This window comes from Macrobrachium rosenbergii, chromosome 48, assembly GCF_040412425.1.
Source record: "Macrobrachium rosenbergii isolate ZJJX-2024 chromosome 48, ASM4041242v1, whole genome shotgun sequence".
In the NCBI taxonomy this organism is placed as follows: domain Eukaryota; kingdom Metazoa; phylum Arthropoda; class Malacostraca; order Decapoda; family Palaemonidae; genus Macrobrachium; species Macrobrachium rosenbergii.
In genome coordinates this window covers 67,306,159-67,317,719 of record NC_089788.1, presented here as the reverse complement: position 1 = coordinate 67,317,719, position 11,561 = coordinate 67,306,159, and the positions used below count along the sequence as shown (strand labels likewise).

At 37.3% G+C, this 11,561-nt stretch overlaps 1 protein-coding gene across 10 annotated transcripts in view; it reads right to left on the bottom strand.

Annotated features, from left to right (window-relative positions):
* Window positions 1-11,561, bottom strand: part of LOC136831491 (cell adhesion molecule Dscam2-like) — a 712,499-nt gene that overhangs the window by 149,012 nt on the left and 551,926 nt on the right. The window lies entirely within an intron of this gene.

Here is an 11,561-nt window from a genome sequence, read left to right as displayed (position 1 = left end):
ACGGAAAGGGCAAACTTCTGATATACAAAGCTGGTTTAACAATAAATAAAGGCGACAAATTCACTAGCTAATAGCCCACTTGCTAATAAAACAATAGAGAATATGGTAAACAATACAAAAAGATAATCGAAATAGCCAATATGAGCACGGGCTGCAAGTAAAACTCATGAGTATTTAGCTAATATCCGACATTTTAGGGACTGAGTTGCCGCAAAAGCATGTCATTACGAAGTCCAATATCGTCGCCCATTAGACAACGCTGCGAAAACAATAGAAGACCCACCATCTTTATTATACCATGGTAACAGAGAGAGTGCAATAAGGATCACAGAATCTATGTTAATTAAGAAACAACATCCAGGCCTGAAACAGGAGGAATCTCCGTAAAATTTTAGGTTAATACTGTTTAAGCTTTATAATCTTAATGACAATTGCTCTTTCTTGTTAATTGCCCGATTAAAAATGAACGCGGAGTAATGTTATCCGTTTTATTTTCAATACATATTCTAAGACAGCTCTGGTTTATCATTATGCTTCAATATATATATACATATATGTCTAATTATGTATATAATTGATTTTATAAGTATGTATGTATATACACATATACATACACACACACACACACACACACACACACACACACACATATATATATATATATATATATATATATATATATATATATATACATATATAGTCACTTAAAGTAACAGAATAGAGAAGACTTTAAACATTAATAATAACATCCAAAAAACTGCATTACTTCAAGAAAGGCGAGAATCTCTTGGAAAAATAAACAGTTATGAAGCTTTGAAATGTCAGGTATGACGGATGACGTCAGCAGACTTTGTTACGGAGCTCTCTAGAGCATAAAGTTGGCAAAGGAGTGACGTGGTATTTATCAAACAATAAACACACCGTGTCATAACACAGCCGTGATGTGACTTTGAACAATGATGTCGGTACAACGTCCGTTGCTCTTTTTACTGTTGATTTTTTACCTTCGGAAATTAAGTATAAACAGTTTAATAATTTAGTTTCGCATCTTTTTTTTTTGTCTAATTTATCAATAAACTTAAAAAGAGACCGTAAAGAAAGCTGTTGTTTTATTCATATTCATTTTTAACAAAATGTTCCATAATGTTTCTAATTGTCTGAGCGTTATCTTTATACAAAATATTAAAAAAAATTTAATTCCCTCTTCTATTCCCATTCCTCTTAATCCTCTTCCGCACTTTAAAACCTTAGCGCCTGCGAGTTCGTCAGAAATATCTGATTAAAGAAAAAAAAAACACCCAGACATTTCATCATTCCCAATGGATTCAGTACCAAATGATTCATCTACTAATCCAAATGACATTTTGGGATCACAAGTAGCCATTCCCACAGGCAATTCTCATGTTAAAAATGAAAACCTGGTTTCCTGTTATATGCCGTCAAATCACAGATTTGGATCGGAGCAGTCACTTACCAGTAAATCACACATATATTCATGCATATGAACTTATATGCGTAAATACTCACCGGAGATTTGTATCGGTTTTGGATCGTGGCACACTGTTGTACGAGCATAATATACCGCACACACATGTATATACACACGCGAGCCCGCGCGCACACGCATATACATACATACAAACATACACACACACATATACAGTATATGTATGTATATATATTTAAATGTAAATATGTGTACACACATTTATATATATAAATATAATATAATATATATATATATATATATATATATATATATATATATATATATATATATATATATATATATATATAACATTAAGCTACAATCGCCATTTAATATCCAATTCGCTCTACTTCGGAAAAAATGCCGAATGGGAATTATAACTGATAAGTTATGATATATATATATATATATATATATATATATATATATATATATATATATATATATATATATATATATATATATATATACATACATACGTAAATATTAGTCTTAACATATGGAAGTGATCATACACGCTTCCACCTGGGTTTTATGCAACCAGGAGCATGATTCTGAAACTATTTTTACAAAGGTAATTCCATTCTTAAATTAAGCTCCAAGGAAAAATGAAACGTGAATTTTTTCAAAAGGTTTTCCATTCATACCATTAAACAATCATTTTTATCAGCACGGGCACAACCGTTGGCTCTGTAAGCCTTTCTAAAAATAAATAAAATAACATCAAACAGAGATCCTATTTGCGAATTTCAGTTATTGCTTATGGCGCCCTTGCTGTTTTTCATGATAGAATGTAAGAACATTTTTGTACGTGGGTGTGCTTGCGCGCACTTTAGGAATTGAGGTCGTTTGTATTTATTTTTTGAGCCACGCTAAATTAACCACCCCCTCCCCTCTCTCTCTCACTGACGCTCTTTTGTGAAGGTTATTTCAAATTTATTGCTTCTCTTTCACTCATTTTCTTTTTCTCTTTTTCAGTGTCTTTTTGTACCCGTCCAGTTTTCTCCCTATTCCTATCTCTCACTAACAAAACATTTCCTACTTGCGAGAGCGCACGCACGCACACACACACACACACACACACACACACACACACACGACACACACACATACCGAAACAATCTTCGCTGAACTCATTATCTGGATCCGAGTCTCTTCTACCGACATCTTTTCGCCAAGTCTCCTGGCCGACATCAAGGGTATTATTGCTGCATTCTTTGCTGCCTTTTACTTTGTGTAAAACCAATCTCCTCCCGAGATCGCCGGGATATTCTCTCTCTCTCTCTCTCTCTCTCTCTCTCTCTCTCTCTCTCTCTCTCTCTCTCTCTCTCTGTGAAAGCAAGTTTGGGATTGTGGGCCAAAGATTCTTTTTCAACTGGTCTCAACACTAAAAATTTCTCCATGCTTGTGATAAAAGCACCTAATTGCTTTTTCCAACGAAGAAAATTATATGAACGACTCGAGGCCGGAAAACAATTAAAGAAAAAATGTTGATTAGTGAGGTAACATGTTCGATACAGTGGGCTGACCAGTGTCTTGTAACGTTTCTTGGCTGTAGTAAAGATTCTAAAGAGAGGCAAGAATAAAGTGGATGACAGAAAATGTTAGACAAGTGATGCCAAGAGTCACAAAAATCCTTCTTGAGCGTTGTATGGATATGACAGTACACAAAAAACTATCCCAATTCAGGTCTTAAATTGGTGAAGATTTCTTGTACTTCATTAAACACTTCCAGATTCTTTCGCTTGTTTCTGAAAATTTTCTTCACTATTCCCAACCAGTACAGAACCATCTGCAAACACCAACCACCCAAATCTCCATTTCTTCTCCAATAATTTAGCGCCTATAATTATTATCTATATGATTATCCACTTTAAACAACCCACAAAGATATTCAACAGTCATGTAGGGATGACATGCCCTTATCCCAGCCTTGTTTGTACACCAAACCTGTTATTTTCCCCTACATATTCTAACACGTGCTTTACCTTATCATAGTTCCTCATTGGACCGGTCGATATCGTTCTCGGATAGCACTGTGCTGGGCCCGCGTTCGATTCTGCGGTCGGCCAATGAAGAATTAGAGGAATTTATTTCTGGTGGTAGAAATTCATTTCTCGTTATAATGTGGTTCGGATTCCACAATAATCTGTACGTCCCGTTGCTAGGTAACCAATTGGTTCTTAGCCATGTAAAATAAGTCTAATCCTTTGGGCCAGCTCTAGGAGAGCTGTTAATCAGCTCAATGGTCTGGTTAAACTAAGCTATACTTAACTTTTTACCTCATTATTAATATTTTAGGTATCCATTAACAGTATACCCTCCACGACTACCACATGGCTCGCTATCATTTCCATCGAAAGCTTTCCGAGTTCATAGATGTGTCAATCGACTGTCAGGCTCCCTGGCTATTAAGGGACCTTCCTTTCCTGTCTCTCTTTCATGCAATTCATTTATGCATCCTAATCTAGGTCTTACTCTCCTCCCTCCTAACACTTTCGAAGTACACACTTTATTAGCCAGCGTTTTATCCTTCATTTTATCATACTCGACCAAATCATCTCAAGAAACTCTGATCCATTCTTTCTCCTCACTGAAAACTTTGACAACTTCTTACACATACACACACACACACACACGTGTGTGTGTGTGTGTGTGTAAGTATGTATGTGTATTATATACATAAATATATAATGAATGTATATATATAATCTGCTGTCCTAACATATTTGTAGGCGTCCAAATTCTTTCTTTACTTTCAAAGGCGCTCCATAACTAAGAGGTTACAGCGCCTTTAGGCATAATAAGTGCAGCTTAAAAATCCATTCGTGTAAACGCATGGGATAAAAAAAAAATGCACAAGCAAAAAATCCCCAACAGCGCCACAACACGAACTCCTCGAGAGCGCAAAGTGAAGGAGAACAACATTACCGGATCATATGGAACAACATAACGGCACCTCTTAGAACATCATAACAATAAGACCAACAGCCTAAATGAGTCCAAATGGACGTGTAAAGTCTACGGGAAAAATACGTTCAATTTGGAGATTTCCTTTTTTTTTCTTTTTATTAGGGAAACGAGGGGAAAAAAAAATCCCTTGTGGGACAAATTAATTTCCCTGAAGGGCGAATCTCCCCTTGAGTATTAGGGATGAAACGACCCTACTGGCGCGATAAATGGGGCATAAATGGTATTCTGCAGCTTACCAGATAAGGGCTTAGGATTGGGAGAAGAGCAGATAAGAAACGGACGAGAAAAAGATGCGGACGATAAAGAAGGAACGGGAAAACGACTGCGCGAAGAAGGAACGAGAGGAAAATGAATATGAAAATGAATCGAGGGGGAAATGAAAGGTAAAGGACGACAGTGGAAAGGGGAATAAGAACGGAAACAGACGAACGATACAAGCTTTAAAGCTTTAGACTGCAACGTGATCACTGGCAATTTATGTATTAGCTTGGTGTAATGCAATGCATGACGGCAGAGAAACAGCAGCTGCAGTAATAACAGATCACATCGCAATAAGGATAACAATAATTCCAGGAGGAGGAGGAGGAGGAGGAGGAGGAGGAGGAGGCGGAAGCGACAGACAAGAGGAAGAAGAGCATTGTAAAAATAAGGAGTAACAGATGAAGAAAGCACAAGAATAAAAATGATGCAGACGAAGGCTATATGAAGAAAACAAGAAAAAGACTCGATGGAGAGGAAGAAGCACTTAGAAAAGGAAGGAATAGAGAGAGAGAGAGAGAGAGAGAGAGAGAGAGAGAGAGAAGAAACCCCCTCAAAAAGAAGAAGAACGTAACAAAGAGCAAGAGCATTACGAGGAAGAGGATTAAGGAAATTAACCGTAAATAAGACCTCCAACAAAGACTCCTTAAGACAGGGAGATTGCGAAATATGATGAAAGTAAATTCTCTCACATTATATATAGTTTCAAAAAGTTCCATGACGTTCCTCTTTTTATCGCCCACTCCTTCTCTTCCTTTCTCTCGTCTTCCTATTCCTCTGTTATTTTCCTCTGTTCGTCCATCATGTCTTCTTGGAGGCTTAAGGACTTAAAACGATAAAGATTCAGTTTAATCCCGCGCACAGAACTGTCTGACCACTTTTTCTTTTTATCTAGCCATTCCTTGACAGAGAGAGAGAGAGAGAGAGAGAGAGAGAGAGAGAGAGAGAGAGAGAGAGAGAGAGAGAGAGAGAAAAATGCCGGGGGTGGGGAGTGAAGGGGAGGGGCTTTCTCCTAATTGTCTTAAAAACACATTTCTCAAAAACAACTTTCGCACTAAAGGATTTTTTTTTCAATCCTTCATTAATGAGCACGGATTTTTTTCTCTTCCCTTCTCTCACTAATTAACAGGGGGAAAGTTATTGAAAGTAAAATTTCCCTAAAGAATGTCTAGTTGAACAAAAATAAGACCAATTTACGGAATGCCTTGCCATATATGATATATCACGACTTTTAGCATTCGTCAATAAATTTAGTAAAATAAATTACAAATGAACAATCATCTAGAAATAAAGAGTTTTAATCCTCATTATTTACCAAATGTGAAATATGTAACTGACACTGTTTAAAATGACTGTTTAAATGATATCCTATTATGAAAACAATTTCATTTTCTTTCCTATAATTATGATTCAGTTTTAATTTCAAAATAAATCATTACATAACAACAGAGAGAGAGAGAGAGAGAGAGAGAGAGAGAGAGAGAGAGCCGGTAGATAGTCTATCAATTAATATAGAAAGGCGAATTTTGCTTTAACAACTAAGATGATGATGATGATGATGACGACGATGATGATGATGATGATGATTTTTATTATTATTATTCAAACTAAGCGAATATTCTTAAGGAACAAGCCTGAAAGAAACTTCTCATCCAACCAATCGATCATTAGAGTGTTAAGAGTTTGCAAAGTAAGGCTGGGAACACCAAATTCTGTCGTTGGCATCACCATCAATAATAATAATAATAATAATAATAATACCCTAATTTCTTATAAGCTTCGAGAATCTTACCGAAGCCAATATTATTAAGGATTGGTTTCCTTTAAATGTTTTCCAAAGTAAATTTTTGTTTTGTTTGTTTATTCTATCGTTTCCTTAACTTCAACACGTTACGTTTTCTTTGTTGCGACCTAAACCTTTATGCCATTGCCTTTTTTAGTCGATTTTTTTTATCTTGCTCCTTTTAATATATTGGAGGTTTTCGGGCATCGTATGGTAGTGTACAGTATGTTCCCTTTTTCTAGAATGGAGAGGCGTTAGGAAATACTATGGGTATTTTATATTCTAAATTCATTGCTCCTTAAAAAATATTAACAATAGTCAAAAATTCTATTTCACCATCACCCTAACCACGTTTGCCTCTAATGCAAATAGCTTTTATCATTGTTGCTGTACCGCTGTTTCAAAGCAATGCCTGGAGACAGCTTGCATTAAAAAGACCTTCGAAATTCATCTATTCAATTTTTACATGTTTCTCGTAATAACATTTTAGAAAAGTGAAGCGTAATTACTGGACAATAATGAGCGACAGCAAAAGTTTACGCAACAAAAATCAAAGAAACAAACGCTCACTGAATATCATGCACCTTAAAAGTGATGTCCATTTATTTTCCTTATTTTGGGTAACTACTCCGCCCCCTCACGTTGCAGATGACTACGTATCTACACACTTTCTCTTGTAGTTATTTCAAATTGTCTGATTCTCCTATTTCATTCAAAATTTCTCTGCCTCGACCCGGATTCAGACCTGTGCCTTTTGGTTTAGGTATACTGATAGACAGTCGACTTATCCATCCGGCTTTCGTGAGGGGTATGAGTAGATTTCGATTCTGCTGTAAATGCGCCTTTCGAATTTAGGTTCTGTACTTGACATAGAAATCAGACCATCTTCACAACGTCAACTAATTGCTCAGTTTTAACAACCGACTGATTGTATGAAGTTTTGCCACAAACGCACGTGACGTTTTTTATATTCATAATTATTAAGCCACAAATAGATAAATAGATAGAATATGGAATTTGGGCCAAGGGCCAGGCACTGGGACCTGTGAGGTCATTCAGCGCTGAAACGGAAGCTGACAGTATAAAGGTTTGAAAGGTGCAACAGGAGGGAAACCTCGCAGTTGCACTATGAATCAAGTGTTAGGGGAGGGTGGAAAGGAAGATGGAAGAAAGAGAATATGAAGGGAGGTACAATGAAAGGAATGACAGGGGTTGCAGCTAGGGGTCGAAGGAACGCTTGCAAAGAACCTTAAGTAATCCTACAGTGCACCGCATGAGGTGCCCTGATGGCACTACCCCAACGGGGTTAAGCCACAAATATCAGTTGATATCGAGTTTACCTGGGAAATAGCTTGCTTCCAAGGGGAATCATAACGGAAAAGTGCTTCTGTCACGACGCCACGGATTCGAGCCTGTGCCTTTTTGTTTACATAGTGACATACTATCGACTTGACACTTGTCTATGAGCGACAAAACTGCATGCATACACACACATACTGTATATATATATATATATATGTATGTATATATTCAAATTTACTGCAAAGGTCTTTAATTCTTGTCTTCACTCCCTTCTCCCCTACTAAAATCTCTCTCTCTCTCTCTCTCTACTGCATATATAATCTCATCCTTTCTTAGGCATACTGTTTCTCTCTTTCTCATACGTAAGATTTGGAAGAAATGGGCTTAAATGAGCTGAAACAGTTCTCACCCATAAAAGGACACTAATACCTGGCATTACCTAGAATCCCCTACAACATGACCCGCCCCCTTTCTCTCTCTCTCTCTCTCTTTCTCTCTCTCTCTCTCTCCCCTCCCCTCCCCTCCTCCTCCCCCCTCCTCCTCCTCCTCCTCTCTATCTCGAAAGCTGGGCTTAGTTTTAAGACTTGAGTTTACAGAGTCCCTTGTATACCATAATCCCTTTTACACCTTGAAGAGAGAGAGAGAGAGAGAGCAAGAAAGGGCAAACAGCTTTCCCGCGGTGATTATTTTCTCCTTATGGTCGATATTCCCCATCATAATGCCTCCTTCGTCGACCTTACGACTTGAGCGATGTCGGGCAGTTTTCCCGATGGCTTCCCATGACGGAGTTTATCGGTGTTTCAACCTCTCTTAAAAACAGGGTCCGACCAGCCAGGCTCTATGGCAAAGGTCTTTATGGCACGGAAGAAATCCTGTTACACGGCAAGACGACGCAAATTCATCATCAGATTAAAGAGAAACGACGAATGCCGCTGTCATTTAAAAACGACCGTGAACTACCGCACGCACGATAAAACGGCCATCAAAAGAAAATCTTTCAAACGATGAATTTTTTGAAACTGTCGTAAAGCAGCGCATCGAAAGATGGGATCGCCGTTAAATTCTCCGAAAAGATTGATATCATAATCAGTCATAAATTACAAAACATTCGGTTAAAATTCTCGTTAAGTAAGTTTTAAAGTTAAATGTGCAGTTATTGACTTTTAACACGAAAGGATTTCTTTAGATGTTCACTTTCTGTACTGAAGAAATTCTGCAGATATTCACTTTACGGCAATGAAGTTATTAATAATTTTTCATACGGAAAAATTTCTGTAGATATATCCTTTTAATACAGGAGTCTCCCCCTCTCTCTCTCTCTCTCTCTCTCTCTCTCTCTCTCTCTCTCTCTCTCTCTCTCTCTCTCTCTCTCTCTCTCTCTCTCTCTCTCTCTGCAGATATTCACTTTCGATATGATATTCACTCTTACTACCGAAGAAATTCAGCAGATATTCTTTTGGCAAGCATTACAGAATTACATCTGCCTCGGCAGGCAGTTGTAATTCTCTTTTAAAAAAAAACTCATCCGGAGCCATTTCTAGACAATTCCCAGCATTCCGTATCAATTCCCACGTTACAGAGAGCTTAATAAATATCCCATATCACAAGGGAAAATCGACATAAAATGATAAGGGAAAAAGGGATAAAAGTCCTTTTTACTGCTGCGTAAATATTCCGGAAGACAGGATACCATTCGCCTAAGTTATATCAGTCTACCAGAAGATGTATAAAAAAAAGAGGCTTTTGTTTTCTTGCTTTTTTTTTTACGTTTTGGGTTTTGTTCTGTGCTGTCATTTCTCCGTTTATAGTCTTTATTTCTGCTTGAGAAAAAATAGATTAAAATCTTATACTTCTCTTTTCTGTTTAAATTTTAATAATAAATTATAAAATAATAAGTTATAAAAGCAACAATTAATTTTCATTCTTTCATTGTATTTGCCCTGTTCTTTTTAATCTGTTCATGTTTTTTAGTTTTCTGAAAAGAAACTTTGTCTGTCCGCACTTTTTCTGCCCGTCCTCAGATCCTAAGAACTACTTAGGCTAAAGGGCTGCAAATACGTATGTTGATCATCCACCCTCCAATCATCAAACATACCAAACTGCAGCCCTCTAGCCTCTGTAGTTTTGATTTTATTCAAGGTTAAAGTTAGCCATAATCGTGCGTCTGACAACGATATAGGCCAGGCCACCACTAGGCCAAGTTTTTCAAAGGCCGCGGCTCATACAGCATTATACCTAGACCACCAAAAGATAGATCTATTTTCGGTGGCCTTGATTATACGATGTACAGAAAACTCGATTGCGCCGAAGAAACTTCGGCGCATTTCTTACTTGTTCTTTACTGCTTGTGCTTTGGTCAGCGCTATTTTCAGTAATTATTTTTCTTTCCATTACCGTATCATTCCTCGAGCTGCCTTGACCCATTTCGTAAACAAACATTCTTTGATCACTTCCTTTACTGAGTCCACAACCCCAGTAAAAGTTTTGTTTATTACTTGCTTTCTCTTTTATTCTCGTTCTCTTCCTCGCTTTCATAAAGCTTTTATTTTTTCCTCACGGCCGCTTTATTTGAGTATAAACTCACTCTCTCTCTCTCTCTCTCTCTCTCTCTCTCTCTCTCTCTCTCTCTCTCGCTTTCCCTTGTCACTCTTGACGTAAGTTTTCTGTCGGTCGTGCTTTTGCTTTCCTCACACAAATACTTTTTTATTTGATCTTCTCTTCTTCTATTTCTGTTTTGCTTATTATTCATATGCTGTCCATTCTTACGAAACGAGACGAAACAACATATTTTTTCATCTTGGTCTAGTCTCTTTACGTTTTCTTTCGTACGTCTTTTTTTATCTGTCATCTGCATTCCTCTCCCTATATTTTCTATGTGCAAATTTTCTTCGCGTCTTTTCCTCCTACCACTCTCATCTTCCTTTCTTTATTTCATCCTTTCTGTTTTCTCATTTCCTTTCTCCCAATCCCTAATCCCATCATATGATTCTACCCTCTGCATTTTTTTTTTTACTTTCTCCTCCTTTTCCTCATAGCTGCCTCACTGTTTATGTATTTACTCCGTTTTTTCTGATTTCAATCTACCTATTCCTTTTCTTCTCCCCTACTACCTTTTCACATTCCTCGATCTGACCTTGTATATATCTTAACAATCATTTACTTCCTTCTTATCTCTATGTTTCTGTCTTCCCACACGGTTATTTCTTCGCTTATTCTATATCTCGTTCTTACCCGTTTTGACTTTATTTCTACGAACTGTTTTCTCTCTCGACCCTCCAGTAAGCTCATCCGTATTTCAAAACTTCTATCCATTTTTTTTTTTTTTTTTCTTTTAGCAATTTGTAGCTATATAATCCTCGAGTCTTCCTTTTAATATCCTTTCCCTTCTTGGTGATTTTTATTTTCACTTTCTCCTCCTCTCATGGCTTCCTCTTATTTCTTTCTTTATCTAACCTTCTTCCCACCTTCACACCTCGCTTGCATCTTTCTGAGCTCCTGTCTTATCCTTCTGTTCCATTTTCTTTATAATTCTATTTTTTTTCGCATCTGCCCAATCATCTCCTCCTTTATCGTCTGTCTTCGGCAGCGCCTAAGCAATGCATCTATAACGACATATAAATGCCTTTTCATGCTTCTGATACTCTCCCTCTCTCTCGCTCTCTCTCTCTCTCTCAAAAGAACAGTATCCTAAAAGTGTAAGTGTAGAAGCTAAGCGGGATATCTTATACTTTCCTTTTACCACTCCTCGCGCTTGGG